Source organism: Hyla sarda, unplaced genomic scaffold, assembly GCF_029499605.1.
Source record: "Hyla sarda isolate aHylSar1 unplaced genomic scaffold, aHylSar1.hap1 scaffold_1506, whole genome shotgun sequence".
Lineage (NCBI taxonomy): Eukaryota > Metazoa > Chordata > Amphibia > Anura > Hylidae > Hyla > Hyla sarda.
In genome coordinates, this window is record NW_026608140.1 from 66,145 (window position 1) to 85,741 (window position 19,597).

The 19,597-nt window shown below is 46.3% G+C and overlaps 9 non-coding genes across 9 annotated transcripts; all 9 read left to right on the plus strand.

Moving 5' to 3' along the window:
- The first annotated feature begins 692 nt into the window (after window positions 1-692).
- Window positions 693-883, plus strand: LOC130309118 (U2 spliceosomal RNA). The gene has a single exon (XR_008857832.1). It is a non-coding gene; the product is annotated as a U2 spliceosomal RNA (small nuclear RNA).
- A 2,082-nt stretch (window positions 884-2,965) lies between these two features.
- LOC130309119 (U2 spliceosomal RNA) lies at window positions 2,966-3,156 on the plus strand. Its single transcript, XR_008857833.1, has one exon. It is a non-coding gene; the product is annotated as a U2 spliceosomal RNA (small nuclear RNA).
- Window positions 3,157-5,244: 2,088 nt separating this feature from the next.
- Window positions 5,245-5,435, plus strand: LOC130309120 (U2 spliceosomal RNA). Its single transcript, XR_008857834.1, has one exon. It is a non-coding gene; the product is annotated as a U2 spliceosomal RNA (small nuclear RNA).
- Window positions 5,436-7,526: 2,091 nt separating this feature from the next.
- Window positions 7,527-7,717, plus strand: LOC130309131 (U2 spliceosomal RNA). The gene has a single exon (XR_008857843.1). It is a non-coding gene; the product is annotated as a U2 spliceosomal RNA (small nuclear RNA).
- A 2,090-nt stretch (window positions 7,718-9,807) lies between these two features.
- Window positions 9,808-9,998, plus strand: LOC130309122 (U2 spliceosomal RNA). Its single transcript, XR_008857836.1, has one exon. It is a non-coding gene; the product is annotated as a U2 spliceosomal RNA (small nuclear RNA).
- A 2,083-nt stretch (window positions 9,999-12,081) lies between these two features.
- LOC130309123 (U2 spliceosomal RNA) lies at window positions 12,082-12,272 on the plus strand. The gene has a single exon (XR_008857837.1). It is a non-coding gene; the product is annotated as a U2 spliceosomal RNA (small nuclear RNA).
- Window positions 12,273-14,361: 2,089 nt separating this feature from the next.
- Window positions 14,362-14,552, plus strand: LOC130309124 (U2 spliceosomal RNA). The gene has a single exon (XR_008857838.1). It is a non-coding gene; the product is annotated as a U2 spliceosomal RNA (small nuclear RNA).
- A 2,090-nt stretch (window positions 14,553-16,642) lies between these two features.
- On the plus strand, window positions 16,643-16,833 carry LOC130309125 (U2 spliceosomal RNA). The gene has a single exon (XR_008857839.1). It is a non-coding gene; the product is annotated as a U2 spliceosomal RNA (small nuclear RNA).
- Window positions 16,834-18,926: 2,093 nt separating this feature from the next.
- On the plus strand, window positions 18,927-19,117 carry LOC130309126 (U2 spliceosomal RNA). The gene has a single exon (XR_008857840.1). It is a non-coding gene; the product is annotated as a U2 spliceosomal RNA (small nuclear RNA).
- Window positions 19,118-19,597: the final 480 nt, after the last annotated feature.

Consider the following 19,597-nt stretch of genomic DNA (forward strand, 5'->3'; position numbering starts at 1 on the left):
GTCTATTACGGCCTTCATAGAAGCAACAGGAGATTGTTGCATCCATCTTGAACCCTCAGAACTACAGTGCTATGATGTCACTCACTTCCACAGGCCTTGCAGAGTGTAAACAACAACAACCCAGCTTTGTTGTGTATGTAACCAAAGGGATTTGTGATGTCACCTAGAACCTTCACAGCAGCGACAGCTTTATGAGGAGCATCAGCACTGCTCTGCCTGAGCAGAACCATCACCGCCATAGGTTGTCAAATAACCCGGATTTAACCCACACAGGTAAGTCCAATGGGGTGCAGGCATGTCCTCTATGCTTACAGCTTCCCGTGGGTGTTGGTTTGATACCGTTTGGGGACAGCCAAGGAGGCATCTGCAGGCAACAAAGGTAGGTGTGTGCTTGTGTGTGTGTTTCCTATGCAGATCCTAAGCCCAGTGTCACATGCAAGTAGGAGGAGTAAGAAGGGTTCCTGGCAAATCCGGGTTATGGATTGCATTTAAAAAGGCCCCGTGGGAGTGCAATGGGCCCCTGTCTTGCTGCTTAGCAATAATGGTATGGGTTTAGGTTCTGCTGTGTGTACTGGTGGTTGACTGCCCCCCAGCCCAGAGTGTGCATGGAAAATTGTCTGGCAGCCTCCCTGACAGCAAGCAGTGATAGTGCCCATGAAGGGGACCTTGTTGGGCCCGCCCCTTTCACGGTTATCGCTTCTCGGCCTTTTGGCTAAGATCAAGTGTAGTATCTGTTCTTATCAGTTTAATATCTGATACGTCCCCTATCTGGGGACCATATATTAAATGGATTTTTGAGAACGGGGGCCGATTTCGAAGCTTGCTTCCGTCGCCCTATGCATTGACCCGATATGGCAGTATCTTCGGGTACAGTGCACCACCCCCTTACAGGGTTAAAAAGAAAGATTCCTACTTTCATTGCTACCTGCTTGCTGGCTAGCCAGCTAGCCAGCCCTGTGGGCCTTGCTGCTGCTGCAGCCAAAAAACAAAAGGTGGTGCTGCTGCTGCTTCTGCTGCTTCTGCTTCTGCTTGTGTCTGGCCCCTGTTGGAGCGTCCAGGCACAGGACTTCTGCTGCTGCTGACTAAATGGCCTCCTTAATTGGATCATTTGAGTAGCCAGCACACCTGTGCAGGTAGGGCATGACATGATAGGCAGCTGCCTTGATAGCGGGTGGGTGCTGAATGTTCCTAATTGACAAAATAAGATTAATGCTTATGAAGAAATATAAAATCTCATCCCTTCCCCAATATCGCGCCACACCCCTACCCCTTAATTCCCTGGTTGAACGTGATGGACATATGTCTTTTTTCGACCGTACTAACTATGTAACTATGTAACATAACATGGGGGGGGGTCTCCTGGCTGTTCACACAGGTGTGTCATTGCTGTACATTGACCATGCATTGCTTCTGTGGTATTGCAAAGGCAAAGACAAATGCTTCCAGCCATCCATTGCACTAATGGATTGGTCATCAGCTGGCTGTCTATGTCCCGCATCAATATAGACCAAAGTACAGAGGGTTAGGCTATGCTATTGTGCACCTACCTGATGCATCAGAAGGTGCGAGGCCCTTGCTAAATTCTGTGCACAGACTTTGAGATCTATGCTTTAGACTGTATCTAAACCTGCTCCAACATGGACTGACATTCTGGCCTACTTTCAGCCGATGCGACTTGTCTGTCGCTGAACAGTCGCTTTTTATGTATTCAGCACCTATGTATAATGTTGTAAAAATGCTCTAGAAGCTAAAGTCGCAGAAATGTCACACATATTTGGCCTGCAACTTTCTGTGCGACAAATTCAGACAGGAAAAATCAGTATAAATCCTTAGAAAATTATCCCCCAGTGTCTCCATCTGCTGGCGGTATTGAATAAGCATTGCTGCACTGATGGGGTATGCATTAGACGAAAAAAAAGAAGAAAAAGAAGAATAATACGCCCAGAAAAGAGGCGAAAAGGAGAAAAACGTAAAAAAACGTGAAAAAAAAGTAAGAGGAAGAGAAGGGAAAAAAAGGTGGAAATGGGTTTAAAAGTGATTTCGGCGGAGAAATATATATATATATATATATATATATATATATATATATATATGCGCACACACACATATAGATATAAACGTATTCTCCGTTGAGATATTGCAGCCGCTGCTGTGTCCAGGCCCAGGAGCCTTAGCACTGTGCTGTGATGTCACTCAATACCACTGACATCACTAGGTGTAAACAACATCTCTCCTTTGCTGTGTATGTGACTATGGAGCTGTTTGGTGATGTCGTCTATTACGGCCTTCATAGAAGCAACAGGAGATTGTTGCATCCATCTTGAACCCTCAGAACTACAGTGCTATGATGTCACTCACTTCCACAGGCCTTGCAGAGTGTAAACAACAACAACCCAGCTTTGTTGTGTATGTAACCAAAGGGATTTGTGATGTCACCTAGAACCTTCACAGCAGCGACAGCTTTATGAGGAGCATCAGCACTGCTCTGCCTGAGCAGAACCATCACCGCCATAGGTTGTCAAATAACCCGGATTTAACCCACACAGGTAAGTCCAATGGGGTGCAGGCATGTCCTCTATGCTTACAGCTTCCCGTGGGTGTTGGTTTGATACCGTTTGGGGACAGCCAAGGAGGCATCTGCAGGCAACAAAGGTAGGTGTGTGCTTGTGTGTGTGTTTCCTATGCAGATCCTAAGCCCAGTGTCACATGCAAGTAGGAGGAGTAAGAAGGGTTCCTGGCAAATCCGGGTTATGGATTGCATTTAAAAAGGCCCCGTGGGAGTGCAATGGGCCCCTGTCTTGCTGCTTAGCAATAATGGTATGGGTTTAGGTTCTGCTGTGTGTACTGGTGGTTGACTGCCCCCCAGCCCAGAGTGTGCATGGAAAATTGTCTGGCAGCCTCCCTGACAGCAAGCAGTGATAGTGCCCATGAAGGGGACCTTGTTGGGCCCGCCCCTTTCACGGTTATCGCTTCTCGGCCTTTTGGCTAAGATCAAGTGTAGTATCTGTTCTTATCAGTTTAATATCTGATACGTCCCCTATCTGGGGACCATATATTAAATGGATTTTTGAGAACGGGGGCCGATTTCGAAGCTTGCTTCCGTCGCCCTATGCATTGACCCGATATGGCAGTATCTTCGGGTACAGTGCACCACCCCCTTACAGGGTTAAAAAGAAAGATTCCTACTTTCATTGCTACCTGCTTGCTGGCTAGCCAGCTAGCCAGCCCTGTGGGCCTTGCTGCTGCTGCAGCCAAAAAACAAAAGGTGGTGCTGCTGCTGCTTCTGCTGCTTCTGCTTCTGCTTGTGTCTGGCCCCCGTTGGAGCGTCCAGGCACAGGACTTCTGCTGCTGCTGACTAAATGGCCTCCTTAATTGGATCATTTGAGTAGCCAGCACACCTGTGCAGGTAGGGCATGACATGATAGGCAGCTGCCTTGATAGCGGGTGGGTGCTGAATGTTCCTAATTGACAAAATAAGATTAATGCTTATGAAGAAATATAAAATCTCATCCCTTCCCCAATATCGCGCCACACCCCTACCCCTTAATTCCCTGGTTGAACGTGATGGACATATGTCTTTTTTCGACCGTACTAACTATGTAACTATGTAACATAACATGGGGGGGGGGGGGTCTCCTGGCTGTTCACACAGGTGTGTCATTGCTGTACATTGACCATGCATTGCTTCTGTGGTATTGCAAAGGCAAAGACAAATGCTTCCAGCCATCCATTGCACTAATGGATTGGTCATCAGCTGGCTGTCTATGTCCCGCATCAATATAGACCAAAGTACAGAGGGTTAGGCTATGCTATTGTGCACCTACCTGATGCATCAGAAGGTGCGAGGCCCTTGCTAAATTCTGTGCACAGACTTTGAGATCTATGCTTTAGACTGTATCTAAACCTGCTCCAACATGGACTGACATTCTGGCCTACTTTCAGCCGATGCGACTTGTCTGTCGCTGAACAGTCGCTTTTTATGTATTCAGCACCTATGTATAATGTTGTAAAAATGCTCTAGAAGCTAAAGTCGCAGAAATGTCACACATATTTGGCCTGCAACTTTCTGTGCGACAAATTCAGACAGGAAAAATCAGTATAAATCCTTAGAAAATTATCCCCCAGTGTCTCCATCTGCTGGCGGTATTGAATAAGCATTGCTGCACTGATGGGGTATGCATTAGACGAAAAAAAAGAAGAAAAAGAAGAATAATACGCCCAGAAAAGAGGCGAAAAGGAGAAAAACGTAAAAAAACGTGAAAAAAAAGTAAGAGGAAGAGAAGGGAAAAAAAGGTGGAAATGGGTTTAAAAGTGATTTCGGCGGAGAAATATATATATATATATATATATATATATATATATATATATATATGCGCACACACACATATAGATATAAACGTATTCTCCGTTGAGATATTGCAGCCGCTGCTGTGTCCAGGCCCAGGAGCCTTAGCACTGTGCTGTGATGTCACTCAATACCACTGACATCACTAGGTGTAAACAACATCTCTCCTTTGCTGTGTATGTGACTATGGAGCTGTTTGGTGATGTCGTCTATTACGGCCTTCATAGAAGCAACAGGAGATTGTTGCATCCATCTTGAACCCTCAGAACTACAGTGCTATGATGTCACTCACTTCCACAGGCCTTGCAGAGTGTAAACAACAACAACCCAGCTTTGTTGTGTATGTAACCAAAGGGATTTGTGATGTCACCTAGAACCTTCACAGCAGCGACAGCTTTATGAGGAGCATCAGCACTGCTCTGCCTGAGCAGAACCATCACCGCCATAGGTTGTCAAATAACCCGGATTTAACCCACACAGGTAAGTCCAATGGGGTGCAGGCATGTCCTCTATGCTTACAGCTTCCCGTGGGTGTTGGTTTGATACCGTTTGGGGACAGCCAAGGAGGCATCTGCAGGCAACAAAGGTAGGTGTGTGCTTGTGTGTGTGTTTCCTATGCAGATCCTAAGCCCAGTGTCACATGCAAGTAGGAGGAGTAAGAAGGGTTCCTGGCAAATCCGGGTTATGGATTGCATTTAAAAAGGCCCCGTGGGAGTGCAATGGGCCCCTGTCTTGCTGCTTAGCAATAATGGTATGGGTTTAGGTTCTGCTGTGTGTACTGGTGGTTGACTGCCCCCCAGCCCAGAGTGTGCATGGAAAATTGTCTGGCAGCCTCCCTGACAGCAAGCAGTGATAGTGCCCATGAAGGGGACCTTGTTGGGCCCGCCCCTTTCACGGTTATCGCTTCTCGGCCTTTTGGCTAAGATCAAGTGTAGTATCTGTTCTTATCAGTTTAATATCTGATACGTCCCCTATCTGGGGACCATATATTAAATGGATTTTTGAGAACGGGGGCCGATTTCGAAGCTTGCTTCCGTCGCCCTATGCATTGACCCGATATGGCAGTATCTTCGGGTACAGTGCACCACCCCCTTACAGGGTTAAAAAGAAAGATTCCTACTTTCATTGCTACCTGCTTGCTGGCTAGCCAGCTAGCCAGCCCTGTGGGCCTTGCTGCTGCTGCAGCCAAAAAACAAAAGGTGGTGCTGCTGCTGCTTCTGCTGCTTCTGCTTCTGCTTGTGTCTGGCCCCTGTTGGAGCGTCCAGGCACAGGACTTCTGCTGCTGCTGACTAAATGGCCTCCTTAATTGGATCATTTGAGTAGCCAGCACACCTGTGCAGGTAGGGCATGACATGATAGGCAGCTGCCTTGATAGCGGGTGGGTGCTGAATGTTCCTAATTGACAAAATAAGATTAATGCTTATGAAGAAATATAAAATCTCATCCCTTCCCCAATATCGCGCCACACCCCTACCCCTTAATTCCCTGGTTGAACGTGATGGACATATGTCTTTTTTCGACCGTACTAACTATGTAACTATGTAACATAACATGGGGGGGGGGGGGGTCTCCTGGCTGTTCACACAGGTGTGTCATTGCTGTACATTGACCATGCATTGCTTCTGTGGTATTGCAAAGGCAAAGACAAATGCTTCCAGCCATCCATTGCACTAATGGATTGGTCATCAGCTGGCTGTCTATGTCCCGCATCAATATAGACCAAAGTACAGAGGGTTAGGCTATGCTATTGTGCACCTACCTGATGCATCAGAAGGTGCGAGGCCCTTGCTAAATTCTGTGCACAGACTTTGAGATCTATGCTTTAGACTGTATCTAAACCTGCTCCAACATGGACTGACATTCTGGCCTACTTTCAGCCGATGCGACTTGTCTGTCGCTGAACAGTCGCTTTTTATGTATTCAGCACCTATGTATAATGTTGTAAAAATGCTCTAGAAGCTAAAGTCGCAGAAATGTCACACATATTTGGCCTGCAACTTTCTGTGCGACAAATTCAGACAGGAAAAATCAGTATAAATCCTTAGAAAATTATCCCCCAGTGTCTCCATCTGCTGGCGGTATTGAATAAGCATTGCTGCACTGATGGGGTATGCATTAGACGAAAAAAAAGAAGAAAAAGAAGAATAATACGCCCAGAAAAGAGGCGAAAAGGAGAAAAACGTAAAAAAACGTGAAAAAAAAGTAAGAGGAAGAGAAGGGAAAAAAAGGTGGAAATGGGTTTAAAAGTGATTTCGGCGGAGAAATATATATATATATATATATATATATATATATATATATATATATATGCGCACACACACATATAGATATAAACGTATTCTCCGTTGAGATATTGCAGCCGCTGCTGTGTCCAGGCCCAGGAGCCTTAGCACTGTGCTGTGATGTCACTCAATACCACTGACATCACTAGGTGTAAACAACATCTCTCCTTTGCTGTGTATGTGACTATGGAGCTGTTTGGTGATGTCGTCTATTACGGCCTTCATAGAAGCAACAGGAGATTGTTGCATCCATCTTGAACCCTCAGAACTACAGTGCTATGATGTCACTCACTTCCACAGGCCTTGCAGAGTGTAAACAACAACAACCCAGCTTTGTTGTGTATGTAACCAAAGGGATTTGTGATGTCACCTAGAACCTTCACAGCAGCGACAGCTTTATGAGGAGCATCAGCACTGCTCTGCCTGAGCAGAACCATCACCGCCATAGGTTGTCAAATAACCCGGATTTAACCCACACAGGTAAGTCCAATGGGGTGCAGGCATGTCCTCTATGCTTACAGCTTCCCGTGGGTGTTGGTTTGATACCGTTTGGGGACAGCCAAGGAGGCATCTGCAGGCAACAAAGGTAGGTGTGTGCTTGTGTGTGTGTTTCCTATGCAGATCCTAAGCCCAGTGTCACATGCAAGTAGGAGGAGTAAGAAGGGTTCCTGGCAAATCCGGGTTATGGATTGCATTTAAAAAGGCCCCGTGGGAGTGCAATGGGCCCCTGTCTTGCTGCTTAGCAATAATGGTATGGGTTTAGGTTCTGCTGTGTGTACTGGTGGTTGACTGCCCCCCAGCCCAGAGTGTGCATGGAAAATTGTCTGGCAGCCTCCCTGACAGCAAGCAGTGATAGTGCCCATGAAGGGGACCTTGTTGGGCCCGCCCCTTTCACGGTTATCGCTTCTCGGCCTTTTGGCTAAGATCAAGTGTAGTATCTGTTCTTATCAGTTTAATATCTGATACGTCCCCTATCTGGGGACCATATATTAAATGGATTTTTGAGAACGGGGGACGATTTCGAAGCTTGCTTCCGTCGCCCTATGCATTGACCCGATATGGCAGTATCTTCGGGTACAGTGCACCACCCCCTTACAGGGTTAAAAAGAAAGATTCCTACTTTCATTGCTACCTGCTTGCTGGCTAGCCAGCTAGCCAGCCCTGTGGGCCTTGCTGCTGCTGCAGCCAAAAAACAAAAGGTGGTGCTGCTGCTGCTTCTGCTGCTTCTGCTTCTGCTTGTGTCTGGCCCCTGTTGGAGCGTCCAGGCACAGGACTTCTGCTGCTGCTGACTAAATGGCCTCCTTAATTGGATCATTTGAGTAGCCAGCACACCTGTGCAGGTAGGGCATGACATGATAGGCAGCTGCCTTGATAGCGGGTGGGTGCTGAATGTTCCTAATTGACAAAATAAGATTAATGCTTATGAAGAAATATAAAATCTCATCCCTTCCCCAATATCGCGCCACACCCCTACCCCTTAATTCCCTGGTTGAACGTGATGGACATATGTCTTTTTTCGACCGTACTAACTATGTAACTATGTAACATAACATGGGGGGGGGGGGGTCTCCTGGCTGTTCACACAGGTGTGTCATTGCTGTACATTGACCATGCATTGCTTCTGTGGTATTGCAAAGGCAAAGACAAATGCTTCCAGCCATCCATTGCACTAATGGATTGGTCATCAGCTGGCTGTCTATGTCCCGCATCAATATAGACCAAAGTACAGAGGGTTAGGCTATGCTATTGTGCACCTACCTGATGCATCAGAAGGTGCGAGGCCCTTGCTAAATTCTGTGCACAGACTTTGAGATCTATGCTTTAGACTGTATCTAAACCTGCTCCAACATGGACTGACATTCTGGCCTACTTTCAGCCGATGCGACTTGTCTGTCGCTGAACAGTCGCTTTTTATGTATTCAGCACCTATGTATAATGTTGTAAAAATGCTCTAGAAGCTAAAGTCGCAGAAATGTCACACATATTTGGCCTGCAACTTTCTGTGCGACAAATTCAGACAGGAAAAATCAGTATAAATCCTTAGAAAATTATCCCCCAGTGTCTCCATCTGCTGGCGGTATTGAATAAGCATTGCTGCACTGATGGGGTATGCATTAGACGAAAAAAAAGAAGAAAAAGAAGAATAATACGCCCAGAAAAGAGGCGAAAAGGAGAAAAACGTAAAAAAACGTGAAAAAAAAGTAAGAGGAAGAGAAGGGAAAAAAAGGTGGAAATGGGTTTAAAAGTGATTTCGGCGGAGAAATATATATATATATATATATATATATATATATATATATATATATATGCGCACACACACATATAGATATAAACGTATTCTCCGTTGAGATATTGCAGCCGCTGCTGTGTCCAGGCCCAGGAGCCTTAGCACTGTGCTGTGATGTCACTCAATACCACTGACATCACTAGGTGTAAACAACATCTCTCCTTTGCTGTGTATGTGACTATGGAGCTGTTTGGTGATGTCGTCTATTACGGCCTTCATAGAAGCAACAGGAGATTGTTGCATCCATCTTGAACCCTCAGAACTACAGTGCTATGATGTCACTCACTTCCACAGGCCTTGCAGAGTGTAAACAACAACAACCCAGCTTTGTTGTGTATGTAACCAAAGGGATTTGTGATGTCACCTAGAACCTTCACAGCAGCGACAGCTTTATGAGGAGCATCAGCACTGCTCTGCCTGAGCAGAACCATCACCGCCATAGGTTGTCAAATAACCCGGATTTAACCCACACAGGTAAGTCCAATGGGGTGCAGGCATGTCCTCTATGCTTACAGCTTCCCGTGGGTGTTGGTTTGATACCGTTTGGGGACAGCCAAGGAGGCATCTGCAGGCAACAAAGGTAGGTGTGTGCTTGTGTGTGTGTTTCCTATGCAGATCCTAAGCCCAGTGTCACATGCAAGTAGGAGGAGTAAGAAGGGTTCCTGGCAAATCCGGGTTATGGATTGCATTTAAAAAGGCCCCGTGGGAGTGCAATGGGCCCCTGTCTTGCTGCTTAGCAATAATGGTATGGGTTTAGGTTCTGCTGTGTGTACTGGTGGTTGACTGCCCCCCAGCCCAGAGTGTGCATGGAAAATTGTCTGGCAGCCTCCCTGACAGCAAGCAGTGATAGTGCCCATGAAGGGGACCTTGTTGGGCCCGCCCCTTTCACGGTTATCGCTTCTCGGCCTTTTGGCTAAGATCAAGTGTAGTATCTGTTCTTATCAGTTTAATATCTGATACGTCCCCTATCTGGGGACCATATATTAAATGGATTTTTGAGAACGGGGGCCGATTTCGAAGCTTGCTTCCGTCGCCCTATGCATTGACCCGATATGGCAGTATCTTCGGGTACAGTGCACCACCCCCTTACAGGGTTAAAAAGAAAGATTCCTACTTTCATTGCTACCTGCTTGCTGGCTAGCCAGCTAGCCAGCCCTGTGGGCCTTGCTGCTGCTGCAGCCAAAAAACAAAAGGTGGTGCTGCTGCTGCTTCTGCTGCTTCTGCTTCTGCTTGTGTCTGGCCCCTGTTGGAGCGTCCAGGCACAGGACTTCTGCTGCTGCTGACTAAATGGCCTCCTTAATTGGATCATTTGAGTAGCCAGCACACCTGTGCAGGTAGGGCATGACATGATAGGCAGCTGCCTTGATAGCGGGTGGGTGCTGAATGTTCCTAATTGACAAAATAAGATTAATGCTTATGAAGAAATATAAAATCTCATCCCTTCCCCAATATCGCGCCACACCCCTACCCCTTAATTCCCTGGTTGAACGTGATGGACATATGTCTTTTTTCGACCGTACTAACTATGTAACATAACATGGGGGGGGGGGGTCTCCTGGCTGTTCACACAGGTGTGTCATTGCTGTACATTGACCATGCATTGCTTCTGTGGTATTGCAAAGGCAAAGACAAATGCTTCCAGCCATCCATTGCACTAATGGATTGGTCATCAGCTGGCTGTCTATGTCCCGCATCAATATAGACCAAAGTACAGAGGGTTAGGCTATGCTATTGTGCACCTACCTGATGCATCAGAAGGTGCGAGGCCCTTGCTAAATTCTGTGCACAGACTTTGAGATCTATGCTTTAGACTGTATCTAAACCTGCTCCAACATGGACTGACATTCTGGCCTACTTTCAGCCGATGCGACTTGTCTGTCGCTGAACAGTCGCTTTTTATGTATTCAGCACCTATGTATAATGTTGTAAAAATGCTCTAGAAGCTAAAGTCGCAGAAATGTCACACATATTTGGCCTGCAACTTTCTGTGCGACAAATTCAGACAGGAAAAATCAGTATAAATCCTTAGAAAATTATCCCCCAGTGTCTCCATCTGCTGGCGGTATTGAATAAGCATTGCTGCACTGATGGGGTATGCATTAGACGAAAAAAAAGAAGAAAAAGAAGAATAATACGCCCAGAAAAGAGGCGAAAAGGAGAAAAACGTAAAAAAACGTGAAAAAAAAGTAAGAGGAAGAGAAGGGAAAAAAAGGTGGAAATGGGTTTAAAAGTGATTTCGGCGGAGAAATATATATATATATATATATATATATATATATATATATATATATATATGCGCACACACACATATAGATATAAACGTATTCTCCGTTGAGATATTGCAGCCGCTGCTGTGTCCAGGCCCAGGAGCCTTAGCACTGTGCTGTGATGTCACTCAATACCACTGACATCACTAGGTGTAAACAACATCTCTCCTTTGCTGTGTATGTGACTATGGAGCTGTTTGGTGATGTCGTCTATTACGGCCTTCATAGAAGCAACAGGAGATTGTTGCATCCATCTTGAACCCTCAGAACTACAGTGCTATGATGTCACTCACTTCCACAGGCCTTGCAGAGTGTAAACAACAACAACCCAGCTTTGTTGTGTATGTAACCAAAGGGATTTGTGATGTCACCTAGAACCTTCACAGCAGCGACAGCTTTATGAGGAGCATCAGCACTGCTCTGCCTGAGCAGAACCATCACCGCCATAGGTTGTCAAATAACCCGGATTTAACCCACACAGGTAAGTCCAATGGGGTGCAGGCATGTCCTCTATGCTTACAGCTTCCCGTGGGTGTTGGTTTGATACCGTTTGGGGACAGCCAAGGAGGCATCTGCAGGCAACAAAGGTAGGTGTGTGCTTGTGTGTGTGTTTCCTATGCAGATCCTAAGCCCAGTGTCACATGCAAGTAGGAGGAGTAAGAAGGGTTCCTGGCAAATCCGGGTTATGGATTGCATTTAAAAAGGCCCCGTGGGAGTGCAATGGGCCCCTGTCTTGCTGCTTAGCAATAATGGTATGGGTTTAGGTTCTGCTGTGTGTACTGGTGGTTGACTGCCCCCCAGCCCAGAGTGTGCATGGAAAATTGTCTGGCAGCCTCCCTGACAGCAAGCAGTGATAGTGCCCATGAAGGGGACCTTGTTGGGCCCGCCCCTTTCACGGTTATCGCTTCTCGGCCTTTTGGCTAAGATCAAGTGTAGTATCTGTTCTTATCAGTTTAATATCTGATACGTCCCCTATCTGGGGACCATATATTAAATGGATTTTTGAGAACGGGGGCCGATTTCGAAGCTTGCTTCCGTCGCCCTATGCATTGACCCGATATGGCAGTATCTTCGGGTACAGTGCACCACCCCCTTACAGGGTTAAAAAGAAAGATTCCTACTTTCATTGCTACCTGCTTGCTGGCTAGCCAGCTAGCCAGCCCTGTGGGCCTTGCTGCTGCTGCAGCCAAAAAACAAAAGGTGGTGCTGCTGCTGCTTCTGCTGCTTCTGCTTCTGCTTGTGTCTGGCCCCTGTTGGAGCGTCCAGGCACAGGACTTCTGCTGCTGCTGACTAAATGGCCTCCTTAATTGGATCATTTGAGTAGCCAGCACACCTGTGCAGGTAGGGCATGACATGATAGGCAGCTGCCTTGATAGCGGGTGGGTGCTGAATGTTCCTAATTGACAAAATAAGATTAATGCTTATGAAGAAATATAAAATCTCATCCCTTCCCCAATATCGCGCCACACCCCTACCCCTTAATTCCCTGGTTGAACGTGATGGACATATGTCTTTTTTCGACCGTACTAACTATGTAACTATGTAACATAACATGGGGGGGGGGGGGGTCTCCTGGCTGTTCACACAGCTGTGTCATTGCTGTACATTGACCATGCATTGCTTCTGTGGTATTGCAAAGGCAAAGACAAATGCTTCCAGCCATCCATTGCACTAATGGATTGGTCATCAGCTGGCTGTCTATGTCCCGCATCAATATAGACCAAAGTACAGAGGGTTAGGCTATGCTATTGTGCACCTACCTGATGCATCAGAAGGTGCGAGGCCCTTGCTAAATTCTGTGCACAGACTTTGAGATCTATGCTTTAGACTGTATCTAAACCTGCTCCAACATGGACTGACATTCTGGCCTACTTTCAGCCGATGCGACTTGTCTGTCGCTGAACAGTCGCTTTTTATGTATTCAGCACCTATGTATAATGTTGTAAAAATGCTCTAGAAGCTAAAGTCGCAGAAATGTCACACATATTTGGCCTGCAACTTTCTGTGCGACAAATTCAGACAGGAAAAATCAGTATAAATCCTTAGAAAATTATCCCCCAGTGTCTCCATCTGCTGGCGGTATTGAATAAGCATTGCTGCACTGATGGGGTATGCATTAGACGAAAAAAAAGAAGAAAAAGAAGAATAATACGCCCAGAAAAGAGGCGAAAAGGAGAAAAACGTAAAAAAACGTGAAAAAAAAGTAAGAGGAAGAGAAGGGAAAAAAAGGTGGAAATGGGTTTAAAAGTGATTTCGGCGGAGAAATATATATATATATATATATATATATATATATATATATATATATGCGCACACACACATATAGATATAAACGTATTCTCCGTTGAGATATTGCAGCCGCTGCTGTGTCCAGGCCCAGGAGCCTTAGCACTGTGCTGTGATGTCACTCAATACCACTGACATCACTAGGTGTAAACAACATCTCTCCTTTGCTGTGTATGTGACTATGGAGCTGTTTGGTGATGTCGTCTATTACGGCCTTCATAGAAGCAACAGGAGATTGTTGCATCCATCTTGAACCCTCAGAACTACAGTGCTATGATGTCACTCACTTCCACAGGCCTTGCAGAGTGTAAACAACAACAACCCAGCTTTGTTGTGTATGTAACCAAAGGGATTTGTGATGTCACCTAGAACCTTCACAGCAGCGACAGCTTTATGAGGAGCATCAGCACTGCTCTGCCTGAGCAGAACCATCACCGCCATAGGTTGTCAAATAACCCGGATTTAACCCACACAGGTAAGTCCAATGGGGTGCAGGCATGTCCTCTATGCTTACAGCTTCCCGTGGGTGTTGGTTTGATACCGTTTGGGGACAGCCAAGGAGGCATCTGCAGGCAACAAAGGTAGGTGTGTGCTTGTGTGTGTGTTTCCTATGCAGATCCTAAGCCCAGTGTCACATGCAAGTAGGAGGAGTAAGAAGGGTTCCTGGCAAATCCGGGTTATGGATTGCATTTAAAAAGGCCCCGTGGGAGTGCAATGGGCCCCTGTCTTGCTGCTTAGCAATAATGGTATGGGTTTAGGTTCTGCTGTGTGTACTGGTGGTTGACTGCCCCCCAGCCCAGAGTGTGCATGGAAAATTGTCTGGCAGCCTCCCTGACAGCAAGCAGTGATAGTGCCCATGAAGGGGACCTTGTTGGGCCCGCCCCTTTCACGGTTATCGCTTCTCGGCCTTTTGGCTAAGATCAAGTGTAGTATCTGTTCTTATCAGTTTAATATCTGATACGTCCCCTATCTGGGGACCATATATTAAATGGATTTTTGAGAACGGGGGCCGATTTCGAAGCTTGCTTCCGTCGCCCTATGCATTGACCCGATATGGCAGTATCTTCGGGTACAGTGCACCACCCCCTTACAGGGTTAAAAAGAAAGATTCCTACTTTCATTGCTACCTGCTTGCTGGCTAGCCAGCTAGCCAGCCCTGTGGGCCTTGCTGCTGCTGCAGCCAAAAAACAAAAGGTGGTGCTGCTGCTGCTTCTGCTGCTTCTGCTTCTGCTTGTGTCTGGCCCCTGTTGGAGCGTCCAGGCACAGGACTTCTGCTGCTGCTGACTAAATGGCCTCCTTAATTGGATCATTTGAGTAGCCAGCACACCTGTGCAGGTAGGGCATGACATGATAGGCAGCTGCCTTGATAGCGGGTGGGTGCTGAATGTTCCTAATTGACAAAATAAGATTAATGCTTATGAAGAAATATAAAATCTCATCCCTTCCCCAATATCGCGCCACACCCCTACCCCTTAATTCCCTGGTTGAACGTGATGGACATATGTCTTTTTTCGACCGTACTAACTATGTAACTATGTAACATAACATGGGGGGGGGGGGGTCTCCTGGCTGTTCACACAGGTGTGTCATTGCTGTACATTGACCATGCATTGCTTCTGTGGTATTGCAAAGGCAAAGACAAATGCTTCCAGCCATCCATTGCACTAATGGATTGGTCATCAGCTGGCTGTCTATGTCCCGCATCAATATAGACCAAAGTACAGAGGGTTAGGCTATGCTATTGTGCACCTACCTGATGCATCAGAAGGTGCGAGGCCCTTGCTAAATTCTGTGCACAGACTTTGAGATCTATGCTTTAGACTGTATCTAAACCTGCTCCAACATGGACTGACATTCTGGCCTACTTTCAGCCGATGCGACTTGTCTGTCGCTGAACAGTCGCTTTTTATGTATTCAGCACCTATGTATAATGTTGTAAAAATGCTCTAGAAGCTAAAGTCGCAGAAATGTCACACATATTTGGCCTGCAACTTTCTGTGCGACAAATTCAGACAGGAAAAATCAGTATAAATCCTTAGAAAATTATCCCCCAGTGTCTCCATCTGCTGGCGGTATTGAATAAGCATTGCTGCACTGATGGGGTATGCATTAGACGAAAAAAAAGAAGAAAAAGAAGAATAATACGCCCAGAAAAGAGGCGAAAAGGAGAAAAACGTAAAAAAACGTGAAAAAAAAGTAAGAGGAAGAGAAGGGAAAAAAAGGTGGAAATGGGTTTAAAAGTGATTTCGGCGGAGAAATATATATATATATATATATATATATATATATATATATATATATATGCGCACACACACATATAGATATAAACGTATTCTCCGTTGAGATATTGCAGCCGCTGCTGTGTCCAGGCCCAGGAGCCTTAGCACTGTGCTGTGATGTCACTCAATACCACTGACATCACTAGGTGTAAACAACATCTCTCCTTTGCTGTGTATGTGACTATGGAGCTGTTTGGTGATGTCGTCTATTACGGCCTTCATAGAAGCAACAGGAGATTGTTGCATCCATCTTGAACCCTCAGAACTACAGTGCTATGATGTCACTCACTTCCACAGGCCTTGCAGAGTGTAAACAACAACAACCCAGCTTTGTTGTGTATGTAACCAAAGGGATTTGTGATGTCACCTAGAACCTTCACAGCAGCGACAGCTTTATGAGGAGCATCAGCACTGCTCTGCCTGAGCAGAACCATCACCGCCATAGGTTGTCAAATAACCCGGATTTAACCCACACAGGTAAGTCCAATGGGGTGCAGGCATGTCCTCTATGCTTACAGCTTCCCGTGGGTGTTGGTTTGATACCGTTTGGGGACAGCCAAGGAGGCATCTGCAGGCAACAAAGGTAGGTGTGTGCTTGTGTGTGTGTTTCCTATGCAGATCCTAAGCCCAGTGTCACATGCAAGTAGGAGGAGTAAGAAGGGTTCCTGGCAAATCCGGGTTATGGATTGCATTTAAAAAGGCCCCGTGGGAGTGCAATGGGCCCCTGTCTTGCTGCTTAGCAATAATGGTATGGGTTTAGGTTCTGCTGTGTGTATTGGTGGTTGACTGCCCCCCAGCCCAGAGTGTGCATGGAAAATTGTCTGGCAGCCTCCCTGACAGCAAGCAGTGATAGTGCCCATGAAGGGGACCTTGTTGGGCCCGCCCCTTTCACGGTTATCGCTTCTCGGCCTTTTGGCTAAGATCAAGTGTAGTATCTGTTCTTATCAGTTTAATATCTGATACGTCCCCTATCTGGGGACCATATATTAAATGGATTTTTGAGAACGGGGGCCGATTTCGAAGCTTGCTTCCGTCGCCCTATGCATTGACCCGATATGGCAGTATCTTCGGGTACAGTGCACCACCCCCTTACAGGGTTAAAAAGAAAGATTCCTACTTTCATTGCTACCTGCTTGCTGGCTAGCCAGCTAGCCAGCCCTGTGGGCCTTGCTGCTGCTGCAGCCAAAAAACAAAAGGTGGTGCTGCTGCTGCTTCTGCTGCTTCTGCTTCTGCTTGTGTCTGGCCCCTGTTGGAGCGTCCAGGCACAGGACTTCTGCTGCTGCTGACTAAATGGCCTCCTTAATTGGATCATTTGAGTAGCCAGCACACCTGTGCAGGTAGGGCATGACATGATAGGCAGCTGCCTTGATAGCGGGTGGGTGCTGAATGTTCCTAATTGACAAAATAAGATTAATGCTTATGAAGAAATATAAAATCTCATCCCTTCCCCAATATCGCGCCACACCCCTACCCCTTAATTCCCTGGTTGAACGTGATGGACATATGTCTTTTTTCGACCGTACTAACTATGTAACTATGTAACATAACATGGGGGGGGGGGGGGTCTCCTGGCTGTTCACACAGGTGTGTCATTGCTGTACATTGACCATGCATTGCTTCTGTGGTATTGCAAAGGCAAAGACAAATGCTTCCAGCCATCCATTGCACTAATGGATTGGTCATCAGCTGGCTGTCTATGTCCCGCATCAATATAGACCAAAGTACAGAGGGTTAGGCTATGCTATTGTGCACCTACCTGATGCATCAGAAGGTGCGAGGCCCTTGCTAAATTCTGTGCACAGACTTTGAGATCTATGCTTTAGACTGTATCTAAACCTGCTCCAACATGGACTGACATTCTGGCCTACTTTCAGCCGATGCGACTTGTCTGTCGCTGAACAGTCGCTTTTTATGTATTCAGCACCTATGTATAATGTTGTAAAAATGCTCTAGAAGCTAAAGTCGCAGAAATGTCACACATATTTGGCCTGCAACTTTCTGTGCGACAAATTCAGACAGGAAAAATCAGTATAAATCCTTAGAAAATTATCCCCCAGTGTCTCCATCTGCTGGCGGTATTGAATAAGCATTGCTGCACTGATGGGGTATGCATTAGACGAAAAAAAAGAAGAAAAAGAAGAATAATACGCCCAGAAAAGAGGCGAAAAGGAGAAAAACGTAAAAAAACGTGAAAAAAAAGTAAGAGGAAGAGAAGGGAAAAAAAGGTGGAAATGGGTTTAAAAGTGATTTCGGCGGAGAAATATATATATATATATATATATATATATATATATATATATATATATATGCGCACACACACATATAGATATAAACGTATTCTCCGTTGAGATATTGCAGCCGCTGCTGTGTCCAGGCCCAGGAGCCTTAGCACTGTGCTGTGATGTCACTCAATACCACTGACATCACTAGGTGTAAACAACATCTCTCCTTTGCTGTGTATGTGACTATGGAGCTGTTTGGTGATGTCGTCTATTACGGCCTTCATAGAAGCAACAGGAGATTGTTGCATCCATCTTGAACCCTCAGAACTACAGTGCTATGATGTCACTCACTTCCACAGGCCTTGCAGAGTGTAAACAACAACAACCCAGCTTTGTTGTGTATGTAACCAAAGGGATTTGTGATGTCACCTAGAACCTTCACAGCAGCGACAGCTTTATGAGGAGCATCAGCACTGCTCTGCCTGAGCAGAACCATCACCGCCATAGGTTGTCAAATAACCCGGATTTAACCCACACAGGTAAGTCCAATGGGGTGCAGGCATGTCCTCTATGCTTACAGCTTCCCGTGGGTGTTGGTTTGATACCGTTTGGGGACAGCCAAGGAGGCATCTGCAGGCAACAAAGGTAGGTGTGTGCTTGTGTGTGTGTTTCCTATGCAGATCCTAAGCCCAGTGTCACATGCAAGTAGGAGGAGTAAGAAGGGTTCCTGGCAAATCCGGGTTATGGATTGCATTTAAAAAGGCCCCGTGGGAGTGCAATGGGCCCCTGTCTTGCTGCTTAGCAATAATGGTATGGGTTTAGGTTCTGCTGTGTGTACTGGTGGTTGACTGCCCCCCAGCCCAGAGTGTGCATGGAAAATTGTCTGGCAGCCTCCCTGACAGCAAGCAGTGATAGTGCCCATGAAGGGGACCTTGTTGGGCCCGCCCCTTTCACGGTTATCGCTTCTCGGCCTTTTGGCTAAGATCAAGTGTAGTATCTGTTCTTATCAGTTTAATATCTGATACGTCCCCTATCTGGGGACCATATATTAAATGGATTTTTGAGAACGGGGGCCGATTTCGAAGCTTGCTTCCGTCGCCCTATGCATTGACCCGATATGGCAGTATCTTCGGGTACAGTGCACCACCCCCTTACAGGGTTAAAAAGAAAGATTCCTACTTTCATTGCTACCTGCTTGCTGGCTAGCCAGCTAGCCAGCCCTGTGGGCCTTGCTGCTGCTGCAGCCAAAAAACAAAAGGTGGTGCTGCTGCTGCTTCTGCTGCTTCTGCTTCTGCTTGTGTCTGGCCCCTGTTGGAGCGTCCAGGCACAGGACTTCTGCTGCTGCTGACTAAATGGCCTCCTTAATTGGATCATTTGAGTAGCCAGCACACCTGTGCAGGTAGGGCATGACATGATAGGCAGCTGCCTTGATAGCGGGTGGGTGCTGAATGTTCCTAATTGACAAAATAAGATTAATGCTTATGAAGAAATATAAAATCTCATCCCTTCCCCAATATCGCGCCACACCCCTACCCCTTAATTCCCTGGTTGAACGTGATGGACATATGTCTTTTTTCGACCGTACTAACTATGTAACTATGTAACATAACATGGGGGGGGGGGGGGTCT